This window comes from Ranitomeya imitator, chromosome 2 (genome assembly GCF_032444005.1).
Source record: "Ranitomeya imitator isolate aRanImi1 chromosome 2, aRanImi1.pri, whole genome shotgun sequence".
Taxonomy (NCBI): domain Eukaryota; kingdom Metazoa; phylum Chordata; class Amphibia; order Anura; family Dendrobatidae; genus Ranitomeya; species Ranitomeya imitator.
This window is the reverse complement of record NC_091283.1, coordinates 610,032,106-610,057,686: the sequence shown is the minus strand read 5'-3', so window position 1 is coordinate 610,057,686 and position 25,581 is coordinate 610,032,106. Positions and strand designations below refer to the sequence as shown.

General features: G+C 39.3%; 1 protein-coding gene across 5 annotated transcripts in view; it reads right to left on the bottom strand.

Moving 5' to 3' along the window:
- Positions 1–25,581, bottom strand: part of TMEM100 (transmembrane protein 100) — a 122,829-nt gene that overhangs the window by 18,059 nt on the left and 79,189 nt on the right. For 3 of the 5 annotated variants that reach the window (XR_011318431.1, XM_069752452.1, XM_069752453.1), the window contains exon 2: positions 7,456–7,644. The gene's annotated coding sequence lies outside the window, so the exon portion shown is untranslated. Of the gene's footprint in view, positions 1–4,190; positions 4,306–7,455; positions 7,645–17,240; positions 17,353–25,581 lie in introns of those variants that run through there. The other 2 variants (XR_011318432.1, XM_069752454.1) reach the window with 2 other exon arrangements.

Sequence of the window (25,581 nt, the reverse complement as noted above, 5' to 3'; positions counted from 1 at the left end):
AAGGAGAACAAGAAAATTGACTGCATGGCAGTGTATAATAAATGTGTACCTGCACCCCCTCGTGGGATCGCCGTAGAGAGCTGATTCCCACCTATGTGCAGGTGAGCCCCTGATTAGAATGTAGGTAGTGCAAGCAATAAATGAATGTTCCGGGCAGTATAGATGCACTTGCGGTTGCTGGCTTACTTAAGAGATGCCTGCTGGAAATGCAGGGCCATGTCTGATCGTGAGATTAGTAGGGGGAGTGTGTACTCCAATGATCCAGGGAAGCCCCAGCCAATGGCATCCCTGGATAACAGCAAAGAAAGAAAAAAATGGCCGACATGACCTGCTCCAGCGTGATGTAATTATGTAGCGGCACTGGGATCAAGAAGGCTAACCAAAGCGTTTCGAAGGACTGTGTCCTTCTTCATCAGGGTTAGCGCCCCCTACTTGACCCTATCAATATATACTACACCCGATCAAGGGTACAACCCCCATGCTTATGCTGATAAGCCTCCGCAAATAGGTACTGATGTGTGTACTTTACTTCACTACTTGGGATTGCGGGTAAATGATACATCCCCAAAATTATGGCCAGTCGGGTGTCAAAGGATATTTGTATAAATCAATATTGATCAGTGAATGTTAAAAATAGATAAATAAAAGGGCTACGCCCCAGGTTAAAATAAATAAAAAGATATGAGGGCAGGAATATTAAAGGGAAATGACTTATACATACAAACAAGATTAAAACAAATTTTATTCATAATTTAAAAATTAAAAGTGTTTAGATGATAAAATACAACTACATAAAAATGTGTATTAAGAACTGTTAGAATGATATAAAAAGTGTATATCGGGATAGATGGACCACTACAAAAACATGAACTATTGTTAACATCGATCCGGATGAGTACTCAAAAGTATTATGAGTCGACTCTAGTAAAAGAAAGGGTCATTTGTGTTGCAAATGAATTGCATCCCAAAAATTATATGAGTATGCAAATCGCGGTACTTAGTAACCTTTCAAGCTGGTGTGCGAGATGACTGAATAAGATATAATAATGCAGATATCAATCAATCTTCCTGGAGCCCTAACCCACGTATCTTAGGATTGTGTGCCCTAATAGGTTAGATGGTACAATTTAAGGGTTCCCGCGACTGTTAAAAATATGGGCAGAAGAGGAGAGGTGTAAGGAAGCGGGGAGGGGTTAAAAATAAAATTATATTAATACTGATAAATAATCTTTAAAAAGCAAATAGCTCCAGCTCATAGTTTAGGCCCTTAGGGGCCAAGGAGCCCAGGGTGAATATCCATTGGGATTCCACCCGAGACATGCGTTTCACAAAATTACCCCCCCTTAGGTTCGGCTGGACCATTTGAATCCCAAGGAAGTATACCACTTAAATGGATCTGTGATGTTTTTCCTTAAAGTGGCGTGAGAGTGGATGCCCCAAAAAGCCTTTCTGAATGTTGGTTAGGTGTTCTTTTATCCGTACCATAAGGCGGCGTTTTGCGCAGCCAACATACAGTTTATTACAAGGGCATTGAATTAAATATATTACTCCTGTGGAAAAACAGGAGATGCTCTTTTTAATAATGAATTCCTTAGTGTCACTGGAATCGGTAAATGATAGTTGACAGGTTTTTTGAAAGAAGTATTTAGACAGCAATAACACCCCCCACATGGTGTAAAACCCACCCTTAATAGACCTACAGAAAGGTCTCAAATTTTATTCCACAACGATGGCGAAACCATTTAATCTATACATTTCCATGAAAAAATATCTGCGGAACCTGGCCTTGAAAAAATATTTTTTGAAAAAAGGCAAGCTAGCAGCAATAAGCAACAGCCACATGGGCACATGGGTATATCCATACTATGCTGGCTCCTTCCCCTTATGCAATGATGTAGATTTGTAGTTCTAATGCTGAGTCATACAGGGAAAATGTACCTCCTGTTTCTACATAGAGCGTAGAAGGATTCAGCTAGTCAGTTTATAATCATGTGAGCTCATAGACCTTGTGGAAAACAGAATAATCAGCTGGGTAGAAAGGCAAAATGAGCAATTGTAAGTATACAGTACAGTGCTGTATAATATGATGATTACAATATATTGTGAGGATAGCAATTTTGATGGAAGTGCTACTCTAACTGTAGACAGATTTTGAGTGAGTGATCAGAACAAGAGGTAGAAGAGAGGAGTAAGACAAGTAGACAAAAGAGGTATTTTCTTGCAATCAGACATATTAAAATGTTGCTCACCACAAATTAACAAGAAAAGAACAAAAAAAGTATCAAAGAAATACATTATAAATATTTACTACTAAGAACAAATCTGTTTTGGTTGCACACAATGGAAATTTTCTACTTAACTGGACCCTAAGCAGTAACTAATCTGGAATTAGTGCCACATTAGTGATTCATTCACAAGAGCACTTGTAACAATATTAATGCAGCAATATTTTTCAAAACTAATTATTGAACCGCCATCCCATATGATAACCCTTTCAGTGATTAATGAATACAGAATATAAAACTTGAGATAATAATATATTATACTAGATCAACAGTCATAATAATAAATTAATGTAAATATAATGTTAGAGGGCCAACAAAATATACATATACCTGAAAAAAAAGACTTAACTTTTGTTTTTCATAAATTTACTGTATTTATTCGGCCAATTTGATCTTACATTTTTTTCAGATTTCATTTTTCCTTTTTATTTAGGGCATTTTACTAATGGATTCATTAAAACTATGTGCTATACATTTATATGTGGCATCAATGGGTTGAACTGCGTATCTGTGGGAAAATCATGGAACCTGGTTCTGAGACATCACATCCTAGAAATGAATTGAGGATTCATTAACAATAAATTCATTTTTCATAAATAGAAGTGATACTATAGATAGATATAAAAAAAGAAAGAAGAAAAAGAAGGATATGTCTAGATTCCTTTTTTTTAAGGTTAAAAAAGTCACAGCAGACTATGCTGCTTCGATACCTTAAGAAAACAGACTCAAATAGAAATCTGCACAAACATATGCCAAACAAATGTGAATATGGCATATGTTTCACCCATTACGTTTTATCTAAACAATAACATTTCTGTCTGAGTATTTTTTGGCGGATTCAAATACATACTTCCAACATACCACAAAAAATGTGTCTAAAATGCAGAATGTCGGTTACAAAGCACAATGAAATTCCATATTCAGAAAGTTATTTGTAACCATGCAAGGACACATAACTAAAATATAAATGTAACTTCTTGATGTTCAGTGTTATTTTTATTTAGCTATAGAATCTATTTATAGTATATCTATATTACGGTAATTTATCATATGTATATTTAGCTATCTAATATCCCACAAAAATATCCCAATATGTGGAAAAAATAAGGAGCCTTTTTGAAGGTTTGAGATCTGAATTGGAACTAGACTTTGACACTGCTGCTCCCATTTTCCTAATCTATCTATCTATCTATCTATCTATCTATCTATCTATCTATCTATCTATCTATCTAGAGAGGGTACTGTGAATAAGAAAAATAACAAAAATAACCAAGAATAAACTAAATAAGAGACAGCACTATACATAACAGGGGAGCAAGCTATATAATAAGGGACTGCACCATATATAACAAGAGAGCAATGTACGCAATAAGGGACGGTGTGATACATAATAAAAGAGGAAACTTTGTACAGTAACTAAGCACAGTGTTTTACATAATAAGTGATTACACTGTATACTAAGGGACTGTGTGAGTATATTATATACTCAGGGACTGTACTATACATAGTAAGTGAGCACACTATATACTAAGGAACTGTCCTATACATAAAAAGTGAGTACACTATATACAAATGGACTGTGCTATACATATTAGACTACATCCCTGTATCCATGTGCAGTGTCGGTGTGCTGCCCGCTTTTAGGGATGCATTGAGCATATCCTATTCTGATCCTCTAAATCGGATCAGAAGAGGACATTCTCTGACCCTCATGGATCTCATGTATGTGTGAATAAACCTATAAAACTTTACAAGTCCGTGTGCCCTCCGATAAAAAAAATCTGAAAGCACACGGACATTTCACATCAATGTGAGAATGTAGAATAAGGGATTTTACAAAAAAAACATTATCACTCAAAATCACACAGTGCAGATACAGAATAATATTTACATCCAGGAACTTACCGCTGACGTCTCGTCTGATTAGAGCCACTTTCTCCTGTTTCTTCTCCATCTGGTCAGACCTTCATGTTGACATCTCCTAGTCATGACTCGTCTTGTCACGATGATCGTCGGAGCCCTGAAAATAACAAGGTCACATACATTGTATACATACATGTGTCTCCCCCTGAATACAGATATGTACCCACCATTAATATTCTATTAGCCATGCACCATTAAAAATATAATGTGATATGCAGCACTGTGTCCCCCATTAACTATAATCTCTGACTCCCAATAATATAAATTATTCAGTCTGTGACCCTCCCCAATTACCTGAAAGGCTATGTGCACACGGAATATATGCAAGGTTTTATAGTACAGGAAAAGTGAATGAGATCCCTGAAGTCTCATGCACTCGCTGCTTATTTTTTCCTTGCAATTTTGCAGCAGAATAAAATCTGCATAATGTCAATTCTTGCAGTGTACTTCACCCGTACTAATGGGGAAAAATACATAACAAAAGCATGGCAAAAATGTGGAAAAAAAAATAAATGTATTTTATGCAGCATTCTTCCTGCCAACACATTAGTAGATGCAGCAGAATTTTCTCCTGCAAATCCTGAACGTGTGCACATAGCCTTTGTCCGTAACCTGTGTCCCCCCCATTCATTATAAGTCCTTGATAGCATCAAAATAAATTTGGAAGTGGGAGAAGATGCCATCACATACTGAGCATCCTCCACCACCTCCCAATTCATTACAAGCCCCTGACAGCGTCTTCTCCCATCTTTCAGTTCATTCTAAAGTGTCCTATGCAACTTATTGCCTCCTCTCCCACTCTCCAATAAATTTTAAGTCCCCTATATCATCACAATGAATTGTGAGATGGGGGAGGACGCTATCAGGGGCTTAGCATTCTCCACCAACACCCAATTCATTTTACATCCATATCTAACATCTTCCTCCACCTCCCCCTGTTCGTAAGTCCATTATGAATCCCCCTTCCTCCCATCCCAATCCCCCACACCCCTCATTGCCCTACTTCCCCACCGCATACCATCATTGTCTTCTCCCCCACCTCCATCTTTGCCCTCTCCACCACCTCTATCATTGCTCTATGCACCACCCCAATCATTGCCCTCTACACCACACCAATCATTGCCCTCCCCATCAACACCATCATTGCTCTCTCAAAAACTTCCATCACTACCCTGTCCATCACCTTCATCATTGTTCTCTCCACCACCTCCATCATTGCCTTCTCCCCCACAACCCCCATCATTGTCCTTTCCACCACCATCATCATTGCCACCACCCCAATCATTTTCCTTTCACCACTACCATCATTGCCCTCTACACACACACACACACACACATACCAATCCCCTCTCTGCATGTTCCCCGCAGCCACACACACACAGACAAATACACACACAGCACCACTCACCTCTCTGCACGTTCCCCGGCAGCCGCAGCATCTTCGTCGCTGGCAGCTTTTACTCTGGCACAGCCACGCACTGAATGCTGACGTCATCCAGCCGCACTGCCGTATCAGACAGGAAGTGCGGGCAGGAAGCAGGACAGATCCATGTAGCTCCGCTGCCATTTTGTAGGCAGCAGAATTGCAGGGATCGCTCCCTGCCCCTCACACGAGGGCAATCTGGCAAGGGGCCCCTTTGGTCAGACTGCTCTCAGTGCTAGCCGCCCTACAGAGACAGCCCTCTACCTCAGGGCCCCGATGCAGTCGCACTGGCTGCACAAGCGGTGTGTCCATCCATTATCTATCTACAGTATCTATCTATCTATCGTTCCCATTCCCATATCTATCTATCGCATATCTATCTATTTTCCCATATCTTTCTATCTATCTATCTATCTATCTATCTAATCTATCTACCCCATATTTATCTATCTATCTATCTTTCCCATATCTACCTTTCTATCTATCTACAATATTTATCTGTCCCATATCTCTCTGTCTGTCTGTCTATCTATCTATCTACAGTATCTCTTTCTATCTATCTATCTATCTATCCCATATCTATCTATCTATCTATCTATCTATCTATCTATCTATCTATCTATCTATCATCTATCTAATATTTATCTATGATTATCTATCTATCTATCTATCTATCTATCTATCTATCTATCTATCTATCTATCTATCTATCTATCTATCTTCTATGATCTATCTATAATTCGTTCTACCTATCTATTATCTACCTATCTAGCTATCTGTCTGTACAACCATTTTTGCTAGTCAGCAAAATTTAACAGTTATAAATATTATTTAATAATTAGATATGGTATTTTTAAGGAAAAAAATATATTATTTAAAGATATCTTATTTTCCATCTGTTTTGATCAGAATATGAAATATTTTTATTATGTATTCTATAATATTATATCATATTATTATACAAAGATATTCTGCAATAATATAAAAAAAAAGTATGTTTATAAATCTATTAAATATTATCCACCTCTCGTGTCTCCCCTTTTCCTCATAGTCTGTAAGCTTGCGAGCAGGGCCCTCATTCCTCTTGGTATCTATTTTGAACTGTATTTCTGTTATGCTGTAATGTCTATTGTCTGTACAAGTCCCCTCTATAATTTGTAAAGCGCTGCGGAATATGTTGGCGCTATATAAATAAAAATTATTATTATTATTATTTATTATTATTATTAAATATTTCCATATACAGACTTTCTTGTTTAAATTTATGCAAGTATAATAGTTATTTAATACTATACAATTTTACAGGCAGCATTTGAATTAAGCTCCATATGCAGTAACACATTCAGTCAGACCGCTCCACATCAATATCCTCCAATATAATGTTATATGCAGTAATACAGTCAATTAGACCAGTCCACATCACCCACAATATCCTCCAATTCTCTGATTTCATATTTATTTCCCCAATTATTATTATTATTATTTCAGGTACCTTATTCTAATTATTATGCCATAATATAATATATTATTCATATTATATTCCGGTTAATACAGTACAGCGTTTCGAGTACATAAACCATGTGGGTTTTTTTTTTACAGAGATTAAAATATATATTGTTGTTTCATTTCAAATTTCAATGTTCTTTGTTGGCTTGTCAATACGCGGCCTGTAAATCTTTTACAGTAAAACTTTACAAGTTCTTATTTTAGCAGAAGGCATAATTATTCCACAAGACGTCTGTAGAGCTAAATGCCAACATTCTTAAAAGCTAATAGATGTGTAACAATTCAGATTTACAAGCAAGCATTCAAATTTGAACCTACCGTGAAAATCTGTAATCCATGCTATGACAAATCCCGAGGGTTCGTAGTCAACAAAACATGTATTTTGTCTCGATCCAGTTTGTGCTCGGCAGGAACACCAAGAGGAAATGCTGTGTGCCTGTTGCTTTCAATACCAGTCTCCAGCTTGAGGCTGAGTTACAGATGACACATAGTTAGCGCCGAGGTTTTCTATGGAAAGAAAAAAAATGGGACACGAATCAGAAGAGAGTGAATAGGCGTTTGTTAGCAATTATTACTGGGTCGTACTGAGGAGAAAGGGGCCAGGCTCCAGGAGAAAATCTCTGCCTTTTACACCTCTGTGGAGATTTCATTTCTTGGCAGTAATGTCTAGCTTTCTGACCTCTTGGTCACCTATTTTGTGGCATATTGTGACTAGGTGAATTTAAAAGTATTAACAGATGAAGAGACTGCCAAGCAAAGAATCAGGGGGCAAAATTACAATACCTTTCTGATATTCCATGAATTAAAGTCTAAAGATGAATGATGTTATAGAAGGGTGTACAGATGTATCTTTCCTTAACAGGATTGTTCAGGAATAAAAGAAATATAGAGAAAGAAAGAAAATGTCATTATTAATAAATTCCAGTAAATACCTATTAATTAGCAAATCACAATCATTTTGTATATGGAGGTAATGTCGTACATTAAAATGGCTATTGTCTTGTTACAGTGATGGAAACCCATCCTATCATGTTAAGTGCCTATGAGCATGTGCAGTAGGAAGCTCCGCTGCTGTGACCTGCATACCACCTATACCACATACTGTAAAGCTGTCTTCTGGTCACAGCAATAGCTCAGCATTCAGATAGACAGTGTGAACAGAGGTACCCAAGCACCCCTGACATCTCCAATAGTAAACCAGATAGTGAAGTTGAAGAGTTGAAGAGCAAAGTGAGCAGCCTCTTCTTACATCAGCACCCATGGTTTAGATCAGAAAGGTAGGGTGGTGAGCGTTGTGCCTGCTCACCACCCTAGCAATCTAGCAGTGTCTTCTTACCTCAGAACCTCTTTTTTAGATCAGAAAGGAAGGGTGGTGAGCAGTGACTTCTTACTTTAGCACCCCTGGTATAGATCAGAAAAGTAGGGTGGTGAGAAATGTGAGCAGCCTCTTCTTACCTCAGCACGCCTGGTTTAGATCAGAAAGGTAGGGTGGTGAGCAATGTGAGCAGCCTCTTCTTATATCACCACCCCTGGTTTAGATCAGAAAGGTAGGGTGGTGAGCAATGTGAGCAGCCTCTTCTTACATCACCACCCCTGGTTTAGATCAGAAAGGTAGGGTGGTGAGCAATGTGAGCAGTCTCTTCTTAACTCGCTACCCCAGGTTTAGATCAGAAAGGTAGGGTGGTGAGCAATGTGAGCAGTCTCTTCTTACCTCAGCAACCCTGGTTTAGATCAGAAAGGTAAGGTGGTAAGCAATGTGAGCAGCCTCTTCTCACCTCACCACCCCTGGCTTAGATCAGAAAGGTAGGGTGATGAGCAATGTGAGCAGTCTCTTCTTACCTCAGCAACCCTGGCTTAGATCAGAAAGAGGGTGGTGAGCAATGTGAGCAGTCTCTTCTTACCTCAGCAACCCTGGCTTAGATCAGAAAGGTAGGGTGGTGAGCAATGTGAGCAGTCTCTTCTTACCTCAGCAACCCTGGCTTATATCAGAAAGGTAGGGTGGTGAACAATGTGAGCAGCCTCTTCTTACCTCACCACCCTTGGTTTAGATCAGAAAGGTAGGGTGGTGAGCAATGTGAGCAGCCTCTTCTTACCTCACCACCCTTGGTTTAGATCAGAAAGGTAGGGTGGTGAGCAATGCGAGCAGTCTCTTCTTACCTCACCACCCCTGGCTTAGATCAGAAAGGTAGGGTGATGAGCAATGTGAGCAGTCTCTTCTTACCTCAGCAACCCTGGCTTAGATCAGAAAGGTAGGGTGGTGAACAATGTGAGCAGCCTCTTCTTACCTCACCACCCTTGGTTTAGATCAGAAAGGTAGGGTGGTGAGCAATGTGAGCAGTCTCTTCTTACCTCTGCACCCCTGCTTTATATCAGAAAGGTAGGGTGTTGAGCAGTGTGAGCAGTGGCTTCTTACCTCAGCACTCATGCTATATTATTAGATGAGAAGGGAAGTGTTGCCAGCAGTATGAGCAGACTTGCCTTACTTCAGCATCCTTGGTAACTCCAATATTACTTCAGAAAGACAGGGTGGACAGGAGTGTGTGCAGCTTCTTCTTACTTCAGCACCCCTGGTTTAGATCAGAAAGACTGATGGACAGCTGGCTTGATAGCATTGTGAGCAAACTCTTCTTATTTCAGTTCAACTGGTACTTTCAGTATTAAAATATCCAGATGGGGCCTTCCTACTGAACATGATTACAGGCACCTGCCCTGATATTCTTGGAGAGGTTTCTCTTAGCGTCACAAAAACAGTGGTCATTTTAAAGTACTATCGTGATTATCTCCCTTGAAGAAACAAGTATGATTTCCTAATTAAATGCATCTAGGATTTTTTTCCCATAATAACATTATCTTTACTTTTTCTATTCTCCAAGAGTCCCTTTGCTTCTAAACTCAACGTGCCTTGTATTCCATAGATGTATGTCGCGACATATTAAACATAAAACAAGAAAAACATGTACAACGTTCTTGCAACTGTTCTCAAGAAGGCTGCAGATACCTGAAGTGGAACTTGCACTTGACATTGTATTAGACATTTATGACATATCCTGCGGATTACTGTTGTAACTGGTTCTGCTCAACATAACTGATATAATGCAGAGATAATAAATCTAGCAGCAGTTTTTAAGGCATTTTCTTGTTAGTTACCAAGATGCCAAGGTATAAGACAACATAGATCCAGGAAGGAGACTGGTGTTAACCATCTTATGACTTTGCATTCATATTAGAAGACATACATTACTAAGTTAATAGCTTCTATCATTGCTTAGGTATACAATGTCATGATGGATAATACACAGTATAACATAAGTACATGTTGAACGAAGCTTAGAAAACCATTTCTTCTGTTCCTTTCAAGGTCCTTACAAAGTTTAGAATGAATTATATGCAGACTATAATAATTGGTTTGCATTTTATATATTTATCCACATTATTATCCTTCTTGTAATCATAAATTATGAGTGGCTTAGCAGATCGTACACACGGCAGATATCTTGGCCATCTTTCCTATAGATAGGTACACTTACCCTGCTGAGTATTCCGGAGTTCTACATAGGAGAGCTGCAGACATCTCTGGTGGTGGCTTATCTCACAGAAAAAAACTAAAGGTTTGGCAGTCTGAAATCTGACATGCCAGATCCTTATCTCATCCGACAATCATCTCTCTATGGCCCCACACGCATATACATCGGACGGTCTGCCAAACCCATCGATATCAGCTGTTTCGGCTCCCCTTAGACTAATGTGTATTGGGGGGGTTGTTTAACACAACAAACTACAACAAACTTTCTCAAAATTTCAAATATGCTTGAATCTACTCAGAATTCTTCTATATAAAAAGGTCTACGTTATTCCCAAACCTTTCTGGTCATACTGGTTTGCCTCTAATTCTCTTTCAAATTTGCGTATTATTTCTGACATTGCAAAAAATCAGAAGTCATCAATAACTGCGGAGTACTGAAACTACCTGTAATAGATTTTTTCTTGGCTGCCATTAGGCACCTAAAAAAAGGGTTAGCTCATGGTTATCTCTGCAACTGAGATAGCTTAAGGTTTTAATTACATGGCCTGACCGGCAGCATGAAATAACCGCCGATCGGTAAATACTGATTGGCAGTCTTTGATGGCCCGTTTACACACTAAAACCAAAGCAAACAATGAGCAAGCTATACTAGACCACTCAGTGCAAATCGCTGCCATGGTTTTGGCAGCGCAAGTCATGTTTAGACAGGAGAAATCACTGTCATATTTGGTGATCATCAGGCAAGATAATCGAGAAATGATACATTTTTAATGACGCTTCTTCATGATTATCTTGTGGTGTAAACACCCCTTAAGTCACATGGTACTCAGTAGGGTCACATAGTCTTTTTGTTTTAGTGACTGATTGGCCTTAATTAACGCTTAGGCTCAGGTCCCATTGCATTAGGGCAGTCTGTTTAGCGCATAGCGCTACGGACTGCGCTAACGCAATGTCCCAAAAGGGATCGCGTTAGCCGATCCCGCTAGCGCAAATCCCCGATCTGCGCTAGCGAGGAACGGACCTCAAATGACAGCACATCGCTAGCGCATGCCCAATGTGGGCGTGCGCTAGCAATGCGTTCGCCATTACTAGCAATGGCGGCGTTAACGGACTACGTTACATCGCATTATGCCGCGGTGTAACGTAGTCCATTAAACGGGGTCACAGAACGCAATGGGACACCAGCCTTACGTTTTCTCAAAATATCAGATACATTTAAATACAAAATCCTATGTGTTCAATTACATACAACATTTTTAGAAACACAATCACATTTTTTTTTATTATACATACTTTGATGTAGCTGAATATTACATTTAATACCAGTTAATACTGAACATCCAGTAAATAATTACTGCTACCTTGTATGATTTCTACTTCACCTCTCTTTCTTTATACACTTTGAAAAATGTAATATCAACCTATTCTTTAGTGACATCTTTGGGTGACAGCCTCGGGAGATTCAAAGTTACAGACAGTCTAACGTCCCTTCATTTTGTAGCATAGACTACTTTTTACTGACCCTGACACAATCTTCTGGGTTGGAGGGGTTTGGGAAATAGGTTGGAGTCTTCTACTTTTATGGACAGTTTTGTACAAACCCCATTCTAATATCATTCATCTGCACTCAGGCTTAAAAAAAAAATCATAACCAATCTTAAAGGGAGACTGTCATTAGCTTTTTGCTGACCTATCCAATGCCAAAATTAAAAGCGTACTCCCATCTCCAAGACCCAATCCCAGTATGTAGTAGGTGTATCCATTGTTAGGACCAGTCATATAGTGACAGTTCGTTATTAGTGGTCATAATCATGGATATGTAAGCTACTGTTGTGCCCTGCAATTGGGGTATTCAACATAGCGAATCAGAAAAACTATAGTACATTTCTAATAGAAGGTATTTGCTAATATTATTATTACGATTCGCTACATAGCTTACCCCGTGTTCAGGGTGCAGCATTAGCTTAGATATCCATGGTTACGACCACTAATAACTAACTGTCACTAAATGAGTGGTCGTAACCATGGTTACCTAAGCTGCTGCAATGCCCTGCCCACAGGGTGAGCAACATAGCTAATAAGAAAAACTATAATACATTTGAGGTATTTGCTAATATTATAAAACCTACTATGTATTGGGATAGCATCTTGGAGATGGGAATACCTCTTAAATAGCGACAGAGACCATGATTCTATTGCTTATTTTTTTTATTTTGCATCCATTTTGCTAAACTTCTTTATGTTTTGCAGTCCTAGGGTCTTTTTGTTCATCAGCTGTCAATTACCCCATCTATGCCCACTGATTGACAACTTTGTCCCTATCATATGTATAGGGAGATAGCTTTCAATTAGCGACAGGTAGAAGGGGGAAATCACAGACTACTTAATGGGGAGGTAATATTTCTTCTATGTTACTCTGTCACTGTGGTACTGGAACAGTAATTATAGGGGAACAATTGACTTTTGTGACCTCTGCTTCCTGAAATCAGCTATGAGCTATCCATGTGAAAGCCTGTAGGATTGTCACTTTACAATCCTACTAAACGGGCAAAAGATGCAATATATTTCTCACAATTACAGAAACTGTGTATAAATTCAGAATGGTAAAAATATTTTAGAAGCCCAATGCCAGATAATGAAAAATCTTTCACGAATGACCACTTTTTTGATCTTCAAACAATGTTAGTCACAGATTGGAACACTATATTGACTGGATTGCATTGGATAGACTAGAGGACTACATTAGAAGAATGTGTTACAATTTAACCTTATCCGAAGCTTTTATGTATGTGACATAGAATAATATAATGCTAAAAAATGTATATGTTATTCCCAAACCTTCTTGGTCATACTGTTTTACCTCCAATTCTCTTTTAGATTTGAGTTTTATTTCAGACATTGCAAAAAGTCAGAAGTCATCAATGACCGCCGAGTACTGAAACTACCATTCAATAGATTTTTTACATTTTACATAGAAGAATTCTGAATAGATTCAAGCATATTTGAGATTTTGAGAACGTTTGTTGTACAGTAAACAACCCCCCCATACATACTGAACCAAGGATCGCTGAAACTGCTGATATTGATGGGCTTGGCAGACCTCAAAGTTCATTGTGTCCAACCCCCTGTTCAGTGCAGGATTCACGAAGCTATCTCAGACAGATGTCTGTCCAGCCTCTGTTTGATGACTTCCATTGAAGGAGAACTCACCACCTCTTGTGGCAGCCATAAAATACGTTAAAATCGTTCAGGCACAATCAAGATATTTACTGGAATAAATACAAGCCTTTATACCGCAGAAAATCAAGACAAAACCATTTCCAAATACTGGAATGGAAAGTATTCAGTTCTAGAAATTTAGGTTTGGTGATTACCAAACTTTATGACCTATTGCCTCACACTCATGGGAAATCTTTAGGCAATAGAGGCTTCAAAGATTTCATAAGCAGATACGTAATATGAAAGATATGTTTGTCGGTAAGATACAGTGGGGCAAAAAAGTATTTAGTCAGTCAGCAATAGTGCAAGTTCCACCACTTAAAAAGATGAGAGGCGTCTGTAATTTACATAATAGGTAGACCTCAACTATGGGAGACAAACTGAGAAAAAAAAATCCAGAAAATCACATTGTCTGTTTTTCTAACATTTTATTTGCATATTATGGTGGAAAATAAGTATTTGGTCAGAAACAAACAATCAAGATTTCTGGCTCTCACAGACCTGTAACTTCTTCTTTAAGAGTTTCCTCTTTCCTCCACTCATTACCTGTAGTAATGGCACCTGTTTAAACTTGTTATCAGTCTAAAAAGACACCTGTGCACACCCTCAAACAGTCTGACTCCAAACTCCACTATGGTGAAGACCAAAGAGCTGTCAAAGGACACCAGAAACAAAATTGTAGCCCTGCACCAGGCTGTGAAGACTGAATCTGCAATAGCCAACCAGCTTGGAGTGAAGAAATCAACAGTGGGAGCAATAATTAGAAAATGGAAGACATACAAGACCACTGATAATCTCCCTTGATCTGGGGCTCCACGCAAAATCCCACCCTGTGGGGTCAGAATGATCACAAGAACGGTGAGCAAAAATCCCAGAACCACGCGGGGGGACCTAGTGAATGAACTGCAGAGAGCTGGGACCAATGTAACAAGGCCTACCATAAGTAACACACTACGCCACCATGGACTCAGATCCTTCAGTGCCAGACGTGTCCCACTGCTTAAGCCAGTACATGTCCAGGCCCGTCTGAAGTTTGCTAGAGAGAATTTGGATGATCCAGATGAGTTTTGGGAGAATGTCCCATGGTCTGATGAAACCAAACTGGAACTGTTTGGTAGAAACACAACTTGTCGTGTTTGGAGGAAAAAGAATACTGAGTTGCATCCATCAAACACCATACCTACTGTAAAGCATGGTGGTGGAAACATCATGCTTTGGGGCTGTTTCTCTGCAAAGGGGCCAGGACGACTGATCCGGGTACATGAAAGAATGAATGGGGCCATGTATCGTGAGATTTTGAGTGCAAACCTCCTTCCATCAGCAAGGGCATTGAAGATGAAACGTGGCTGGGTCTTTCAACATGACAATGATCCAAAGCACACCGCCAGGGCAACGAAGGAGTGGCTTCGTAAGAAGCATTTCAAGGTCCTGGAGTGGCCTAGCCAGTCTCCAGATCTCAACCCTATAGAAAACCTTTGGAGGGAGTTGAAAGTCCGTGTTGCCAAGCGAAAAGCCAAAAACATCACTGCTCTAGAGGAGATCTGCATGGAGGAATGGGCCAACATACCAACAACAGTGTGTGGAAACCTTGTGAAGACTTACAGAAAACGTTTGACCTCTGTCATTGCCAACAAAGGATATATTACAAAGTATTGAGATGAAATTTTGTTTCTGACCAAATACTTATTTTCCACCATAATATGCAAATAAAATGTTAAAAAAACAGACAATGTGATTTTCTGGATTTTTTTTCTCAGTTTGTCTCCCATAGTTGAGGTCTACCTATGATGTAAATTACAGACGCCTCTCATCTTTTTAAGTGGTGGAACTTGCACTATTGCTGACTGACTAAATACTTTTTTGCCCCACTGTACAAACGGGTTTTCCATGTTAGAAAAAGGAGGAGACCCCTTTGTTACCTCATTTGTAACCCCATATAATGCAACCACCATAGTTTTCATGGCAGCAAAGGGTCTTTTAAAGGCTCATGTGTGTTGCATGCTAGTTTTTCTGTTGAGTCTTTTTCCAATACATTAGATATATTATATGGTAATCAAGCTCTGAGCCTACAAATAAAAAAAATTCTGGCTCTGAAGCATTTCTGCTTGCTGCTTGTCAGTAATGTAGGAATATTCTTGATTATATATAGGCATATGCTAGTCTTGTTCATAGGCTGTGTCTGGTTTTGCAGTATAGGTTTATCCACATCAATAGGGAGGCACTGCAATTCAGTCATCGGACAAGAATGGTGTTTCTTGGGAAAGAAAAAATACGCCTGCGCCGCAGCCGTGGCTGAAGATCAGAAGAGGACGTCATGGAAAGAAGATAGGAGGCGCCGGAGCGGACCGGAGACGCCCATCCGACCTGACCAGCAGCGGGACCGCCTCTGGGTGAGTATAATCTAACGTCTTTTTCTCCTTTTTCAGGTAACATCGGGGGCTTATCTACAGCATTACAGAATGCTGCAGATAAGCCCCTGATGCCGGTGGGATTACCTCACCCGCGATTTTCGGGGTGACAGGTTCCCTTTAATTATTTTCATAGACTTACTTCTCTGGTCTTACCAGGCTTGTGCTCAATTAGAAGGCTGTGCCCAGCATTTGGCTACATCAGTCACATGTCACCATGTCAACAACGACTAATGCGGAAAAGTGGATAGATTTAGTTCGCATAGAGTTAGCATGCTGATTTTCTTATTTTTAAGCACATCAAGTCTTAATATTATTTTATTCTGAAACTGGACAACTCCTTTCAGCCTTCTTTTGCCCTTCCATGTTTTCTTCTTGTCTTTGTGAACAGTTGGGACAAGGAAGACACAGAGATGGTGCCGGAATACATTTAAAGGATTAATATATGAGATGTATACAGAGGTGGTTGCTGTAAAGGGGCTAAGGCACTATACAAAGAGTCTCTGCACCTTCATTCTTCTGACTGGTGGGGTGCTGGCATTGCTCACAAATTGATGGATAATTTGCTTCAGAATAACTATTTGCACGCACAAAATGTTTCGATGGATTAATTGACTTCTTACCCATTTTATTTTTTTTTAGTTATTTTTGTACTAGTTTTAATGCCACATCGCGTGAAGAAATGGGGACCTCTGTTTGGAATGGCGCTAATATCAAAGTGCAAGTTATTCCTGATTTTTGCATCAATCTGGATGCCAGCAAAGCTTGAACACGGTTGTTCACAATCTGAGAGGTACTTCTGCTGCATGTCATAGTGGCATCATTGTGAGTCATTAAGATTTAGGTTTTGAAATATAGCTCTCTTCACCTGACAGCTTATAATAAGACTTCCATTGACATACTTTGCACAAGCCACTTTATTTAGAAGATCCCAGGATAGCCTTAGCCTTCACCTTTCAATGCCTTTATAGGGATCTTGAGTTATGAAGTGTCCCCTGAGTTACATCTGCAGAGGGGCTGGTGGCCAGAGAAATAAGCTGGGACAGAGGATCGTCATCAAGCCAGGTCATCTTCAGAAAATCAAAGTCAGTGACAGAATCGTGAGGCAATCAGATAAAAGAAAAACAAGCGAAAGTTAGGAACTAAATATCAGGAGATATAATATACGAGGACTAGACAAAGCAACAAGCCAGGGCAGTAAAAAACGATACTTGGCAACTGGAAGAGTAGTTGCTGGGGGTTTTAAATAGGGAGTACAGTAGCTCCACCCAAGGCTCACAGATACACCTATATTCAGCACTCTGAAGTGGCAGAAGTTATAGGAGAGTATTCAGACATGAAAATAACAGATTTAAGGCTGGGACCGATTTAAAACATGAAAACCAATATACAATTTAAAATATATTATAGAATATGTAGCTGTCACAATTCCACCACTCACGATGTCTTATGAACGTTGGGAATGACAGTTCAGCTACCCTATGGGATCAAGGTCTTTTTGAGATGTCAGGATTGTGAGTGACAGCTCTACAACCCAATCTGAGGAAGAGGCATGTGAGTATTATGATTGACAGCTCAGCAATCCCATCTGACTGGATTTGTGGAATCTCCTACACGTATCATCTGTTCTGGGTGATTACAGGGCTACTTAGCACTCTGAAAATGGTGAGACCATTGCCAATTGAAGCTTTGCTCAAGTAATGTGTGTTTGCCCTTTGATCTGGGTTGTATTCTGATCTCCGTTGCAGACTTTATATTTACCTTTGATGATCCATTTGACTTACCTCTTTCTTTTGATCTGTTACCATCCTGATGATTTGACCTCAGACTGTTATCTGACCACTCTTTTGTATTTTGCCTTTGTCTATTATGAGTCCTCTTGCTACTGGCACCGGCCGAACCTCTTGACTATCCTGCCTTACAGTAGGTCTGTGAGTAGTGACTAGCGTCACATTGAGTAGTGACTAGCATCACAGTAGCCAAATATATTGCCCCCAATAAACTTTTATGGGAGGTATATTATATTGGATTACCTTTCTATTGGCTAATAAATATTTACTTTTAAAAATGCATGTTGCAATAGCCAGTTAAATATATGATAGGAAGCTGTGAAGAAAAAAGTAATAGCACTAGTATATGGAAAATGTTCAATTTTATGGCAGTGTAGAACGATCAGTATATGGTCATAGTAAATTGTCATTGACTTAAATTAGATGAAATTCTCTCATAGAATCGTGACTCAGTAATTAATTCTACAGTTGATGTGACTAATTGAAGAGCGTGATGTAAATGCTGGATTTAGGTTAGATGTTATGCATTCACGGATCTTTCAAATCTCTTTTATGTTTGGATTTGAATATAGAGAAATAATTTATAAATTCTATCTACATTTCATATAATGGTATAATCTACATAAGATTGAGCTGTTAATAGTTTGCTCTTGTCAGCTTGACAGCTACCATACGTAAGAACTTTTTTGATACATTTCATAGAATTCAACTCTAAGTTCTATGTGGGTTGTGATGAAGAAAGAAAAATAAAAGAATATTAAACAGAAGTGTGAATCATTCAAAAATCTCAACAAAAATGAATGTTAATGAAGAAAAGATTCAAAATTGCCATTATATGGTTTACGGTACATCCTAACCTATGTATTAATAGGGAATGTATCACGGCCATTATAATTAATGCCAGATAGCAACACATAAAAACATTTTTTTCTAATTTATTTATTGTGGCTTTTATTTTTTCCAAATTCTGATTTTTCAGACCCTATCCTTTGTATTAAGGCATCTAGATACAAAGGTCTGTCTTTGTGAAGGGAAGGGGGAGCTGTGATATCAACTATTGTAAATGGAGGAACACCTTCCAAAATCACAAAACAAAGCCTCCCCACATGAACATCACCAAATAGGGCCTATAAGAAGAAGAGACAACATGTTTTTACCAATGAGTTAGTCGATCTTAAAAATCGTGAAAAAGGCAGGAGCTAACAGATCATGAGTTTTTAACATTAAACATTAAAGCTGTGCCAACAGACTAGACAATAGGCAGCTTCCAACTTTGATTTGACGAACATACCTAAAGTTTTCTTTAATGGTCTGCCCAACTGATTTATGTCACTGGACATGGATGAAAGAAAGAAAGCATGAGAAGTTATGCACTCATATAAAGACAAGTATTACTGAAGAAACTATTAAGACAATAAATAAGAGGCAGAAAAGAACCCCACAGCCATAGTTGACATAATAGTCTCTGACTTTGAAGCAGTTACAGAAGAAGAAGTAAGCAGGCTCCTTGCATCTTCTCGCCCGACCACTTGCACCAGTGACCCCATTCCGTCACATCTCCTCCAGTCCCTTTCCCCGGCTGTCACCTCTCACCTAACAAAAATATTCAACCTTTCCCTCACTTCCGGTATTTTTCCCTCCTCATTTAAGCATGCCATCATACATCCATTACTTAAAAAACCATCCCTCGATCAAAACTGTGCCGCAAATTATAGACCTGTCTCTAATCTTCCCTTCATCTCTAAACTCCTCGAATGCCTGGTCCACTCCCGTCTTACCCGCTATCTCTCAGATAACTCTCTTCTTGACCCTCTTCAATCTTGCTTCCGCTCTTTACACTCTACTGAAACTGCCCTCACTAAAGTCTCTAATGACCTACTAACAGCTAAATCTAATGGTCACTACTCCATGCTAATTCTCTTGGATCTCTCTGCAGCATTCGATACTGTGGATCATCAGCTCCTCCTCACTATGCTCCGCTCCATCGGCCTCAAGGACACCGTTCTCTCCTGGTTCTCCTCCTATCTCTCTGACCGATCCTTCACTGTATGTTTTGCTGGTTCCTCGTCCTCTCACCTTCCCCTTACTGTTGGGGTTCCTCAAGGATCAGTCCTAGGCCCCCTCCTCTTCTCGTTGTATACTGCCCCTATTGGACAAACAATCAGTAGATTTGGTTTCCAGTACCATATCTATGCTGATGACACCCAATTATACACTTCTTCTCCTGATATCACACCGACCTTTTTAGAAAACACCAGTGATTGTCTTACCGCTGTCTCTAACATCATGTCCTCCCTCTATCTGAAACTAAACCTGTCAAAAACTGAACTCCTCTTGTTCTCTCCCTCTACTAACCTACCTTTGCCTGACATTGCCATCTCCGTGTGCGGTTCCACCATTACTCCAAAGCAACATGCCCGCTGCCTTGGGGTCATCCTTGATTCTGACCTTTCATTCACCCCCTACATCCGATCATTGGCTCGCTCTTCTTACCTGCATCTCAAAAACATTTCTAGAATTCGCCCTTTTCTTACTTTCGACTCTGCAAAAACTCTTACTGTTTCACTTATTCATTCTCGTCTGGACTATTGTAACTCTCTACTAATCGGCCTCCCTCTTGCAAAACTCTCCCCGCTCCAATCTGTCCTGAATGCTGCAGCCAGGATCATATTCCTCACCAACCGTTACACCGATGCCTCTACCCTGTGCCAGTCATTACACTGGCTACCCATCCACTCCAGAATCCAGTACAAAACTACTACCCTTATCCACAAAGCACTCCATGGCTCAGCACCACCCTACATCTCCTCCCTGGTATCAGTCTACCACCCTACCCGTGCCCTCCGCTCCGCTAATGACCTCAGGTTAGCATCCTCAATAATCAGAACCTGCCACTCCCGTCTCCAAGACTTTACACGTGCTGCGCCGATTCTTTGGAATTCACTACCTAGGTTAATACGATTAATCCCCAATCCCCACAGTTTTAAGCGTACCCTAAAAACTCATTTGTTCAGACTGGCCTACCGCCTCAATGCATTAACCTAACGATCCCTGTGTGGCCTATTTATAAAAAAAAAAAAAAAAAAGGTTCCTCGCATCATGTTCTCATACACTTTATGCAGTATTAGCCCTCTGTGTCTGTACTGCTACATACGTAGGCAGATAACTGGTTCATGCAGCTTTACATGAACACCTGAGCCTTACACTATGGCTGGTCCAAATAACTAAAGCAATTGTTATCATCCACCTCTCGTGTCTCCCCTTTTCCTCATAGTTTGTAAGCTTGCGAGCAGGGCCCTCACTCCTCCTGGTATCTGTATTGAACTATATTTCTGTTATGCTGTAATGTCTATTGTCTGTACAATTCCCGTCTATAATTTGTAAAGCGCTGCGGAATATGTTGGCGCTATATAAATAAAAATTATTATTATTATTATTATAAAGATCATCCAATTAAAGAAGAATGGAAAAAGCAAAGGTTACATGCTGGCAACATCAGTAAAAAATTAAAGAGAGCCATTCGAGCAAACAACTAAATTTACTACCAAAAAATATCTATAGAGATAGAAAGCAAACATCTGAGGGGTAAGACGAAGAAGGCATACCAAAAGATCAAAGAGATATGACAAAAGTTTCATCAAAAGTAAGCATGTTGAAAGACGCCAATGGAAACAAACTAAATGAGCCAGAAAAATTAAGGAAAGAAGGAAAGAGTACACAGAGCACCTCTACAATAACAACTCAGTGATATGGGAAGAAACTGGAAATAATAGAGAGCCGGACATCCTGAAAGATGAAGTCATTGCTGAGATAAAACTTCTGTCAAACAATACAGATGTGACAATAGTCTAATAAAGTCTTCTAAAGCAGCAGTTGATGTCATCACATGCCTGCGTCAACAGATATGGACAACTGGTAAATGGCCCAAGGACTGGACTGGATCGGTGTTTTTTCCTATTCCAAAGAAGGGAGGTGCTACCGGCTGTGGAAACTATCGGACAATTGCCCTCATACCTCATGCCAGCAAAATAGTACTGAAGAAACTATGGCTACAACTTTACTTTCACAAAATGCTGCCAGAGGAACAAACAAGATTTAGAAAGGAACAAGAGATGTGATTGCTAACATTAGACAGATCATGTAAAAAGCCAAAGATTACATCAAGGAGATCTATTTTTTCTTCATCGACTATAGCAAAGTCTTTGACTGTGTAAATCACCAAAAACTTTGGAATACCATGAATGATATGTGTGTTCTAAGCAATCTGATCTTCCTCATTAGTAACCTTTACATCAACCAAGAAGCAACAGTCTTAATGGAACACAGCAACCCGGCATGGTTCAAAGTAGTGCAAAGAGTCAGACAAGGCTGCATCCTGTTACCATTTCTCTTCAATTTATATGCAGAAGCTATTTGTGGGAAGGCTGGACTTGTCAAAAAAAAAGAAGAAATCAATTTTGTGGACAAATCAACAACAGTCTTAAATATGCAGACAATACAACAATGATAGCAACAATCATAGATGGAATGAAGAACTTATTATGGAGTGTCTAGATTGAGAGCTCGAACATGAGACTGGTACTCGGCACAAAAAAGACAAAGATATTGACTACTAACAGGGACACATTTGAGATAGATAGCGATGAACTGGAAGTTGTAAAGGACTTTAACCTACTCGGATCGATGATCAGTCAAGATGCAGCGACGACACAGGAAGTCAATAAGAGAACAGCTATGGACAAATCAACATTGAAGTCAACGGATAAGTTGTTTAAATCAAGGAACATTTCACAGGTGACAAATACATGGCTTGTACATAGTCTGGTCTTTTCTGTGGTAACATATGAATGCAAAACTTGGATAATAAACAAACAAGACAGAAGAAGAATCGATGCCTTCAAAATGTGATGCTGGAGAAGGATGTTATTAATACCATGAATGTCAAGGGAAAAAAAAATCAATTTTGAAACAAATTAAACGACACATGTCACTTGAAACAAGGATCGCACAGCTACAACTTGCCTATTTTGGACACATCATACAAAGAGAGCAATCATTGACGAAGGACTTCATGGTTGGAAGAATAGAAGGAACTAGGTCAAAGGACAGCAACCGGTTGGCTTGATAGTATCAAAATAATAATGGAGAAGACGATAATGGACCTATCTAGGCTTGCACAAAATTGATCTTCCTACAGATTGTTTATCCATTAAGTTGCCATGGTTCGAGATTGAGTCAAAGGCCATTAAAATAAATAAATAAATTAAACTGGTGGATCGTGTGTTGGGAGCTGTGATATCACCTATTGTATATTGAGGATTGTATGTTGTTTACCGATTTGTTAACTTTAATTATATACAACCTCTAATGATAAGAACAAGAAGTGTGAGTTTACAATAGCCAAAGTGATAAATATGAAAATGAAAAATTTGAAATATTCCTTTTTTAATGTAAATCATAATAGAAAAAAACCACAAAACATTGGCAAACAAGCACCAAAGAGCTTGATACAATCTAGCCATCACATTTATATGTCTGATTAAATGTATTCACTCGATAAACTAGCATATATCTGTTGACCCCACTGCTAGTTTGAGTTTGGCTTACTTATGATAAACCACATAGAGGCCATCAGTTTCTAAATTGCGAGGACTATTATCTAGTTTTGGGAGCAATCATGTTCAATTACAGCATGCTCAAGTCTAAAAATGGGTAAGAATTAAGTAAACCCCTTCCAAAAGTGGGAATACCCACATGGTTTTAGACTTTCTGGAAGCGGTCGTTCGGGTGAGACTTAAATATCCGTAGTTTACCAAATTGAATGTTAGTAAGGAAGCAATCATAGCTGACATTAATTTCCTAAGAACCTCTAACTTGATAATTCAAGACTAGTCAGTGGTGTTAAATGGTAGTTCTTTAAGCTCACTAGTGAAAAGGATTGAAGAGCTGAACTCCCAGCAATTTAGTGATTCCAGTCCATTGTAAACTTTAGTTAACTTTGTTCCTTCAGGAAAAATATCACTATATCAGTATTGGAATAATGTAACAAAGTAATGAACATCAGATGAAAGTCGACCATTCTGAATTCAGCTTCAGAAGGGAATGATTGATGATGAACATCATAACCAATGTTGCAACTGGAAGATGTTATGGTATATGTGAGGGTGTATTCACATAAGGTAGATTTGCTGCAGAAATAGGTGTGACTGTCAAGTTCATTTGAATGAGACATGCTGAAATCAATGCACATGCTGCAGGGAAAAAAACCCAATCAAAATTAACTGACTTGATTTATAGTTGTATGTCTTCCTACAACAAATCTCTAACATGCTGGCAAGCTGTGGTTTTCCAACATATGTCTCTCTAGCTTTTTTTCAAAACTACAACTCCCAGATACAGGTGCTTCTCACAAAATTAGAATATCAGCAGAAAGTTAATTTATTTCAGTTCTTCAATACAAAAAGTGAAACTCATATGTTATATAGCGTCATTACAAACATAGTGATCATGATCTATCTCAAGTGTTTATTTCTGTTAATGTTGATGATTATGGCTTACAACCAATGAAAACCCAAACATCAATAGCTCAGTAAATTAGAATAATTAACAAAAAATACCTGCAAAGGCTTCCTAAGTGTTTAAAAAGGTCCCTAAGTCTGTTTTGGTAGGCTTCACAATCATGGGAAAGACTGCTGGCTTGACAGATGTCCAGAAGCCAGTCATTGACACACTCCACAAGGAGGGTAAGCCACAAAAGGTCATTTATAAAGAAGCTGGCTGCTTTCAGAGTGCTGTATCCAATCATATTAATGGAAAGCTGAGTGGAAGGAAAAAGTGTGGTAGAAAAAGGTGCACAAGCAATCTTAAATGGATTGTAAAAAAAAGGTCATTCAATTTGGGGGAGATTCACAAGAGTGGACAACCACTGGAGTCATTGTTTTAAGAGCCACCACTAGTGTTGAGCGATACTTTCCGATATTTGAAAGTATCGGTATCGGATGGTATCGGCCGATACCGGCAAAATATCGGATCTCGCCGATACCCGATACCAATACAAGTCAATGGGACACAAATATCGGAATGTATCCTCGATGGTTCCCAGGGTCTGAAGGAGAGGAAACTCCTTCAGGCCCTGGGATCCATATTAATGTAAAAAATAAAGAATAAAAATAAAAAATATGGCTATACTCACCCCTCCGAAGAACCCTAGCTGTCACCGCTGCAAGCGTCCGCCTCCGTTCCTGAGAATTGCAGAGAGTGAAGGACCTTCGATGACATCGCGGTCTGACCGCTCACCTGACCGTGACGTCATCGAAGGTCTTTCACTCACTACAGTCTCAGGAACGGAGGCGGACGTCAAGAGGCACACAATCCAAGCTGCTTGAGGTCTAGTGTGAAGCTTCCACAATCAGTGATGGTTTGGGGAGCCATGTCATCTGTTGGTGTAGGTCCACTGTGCTTTATCAAGATCAAAGTCAGCGCAACCATCTACCTGGAAATTTAA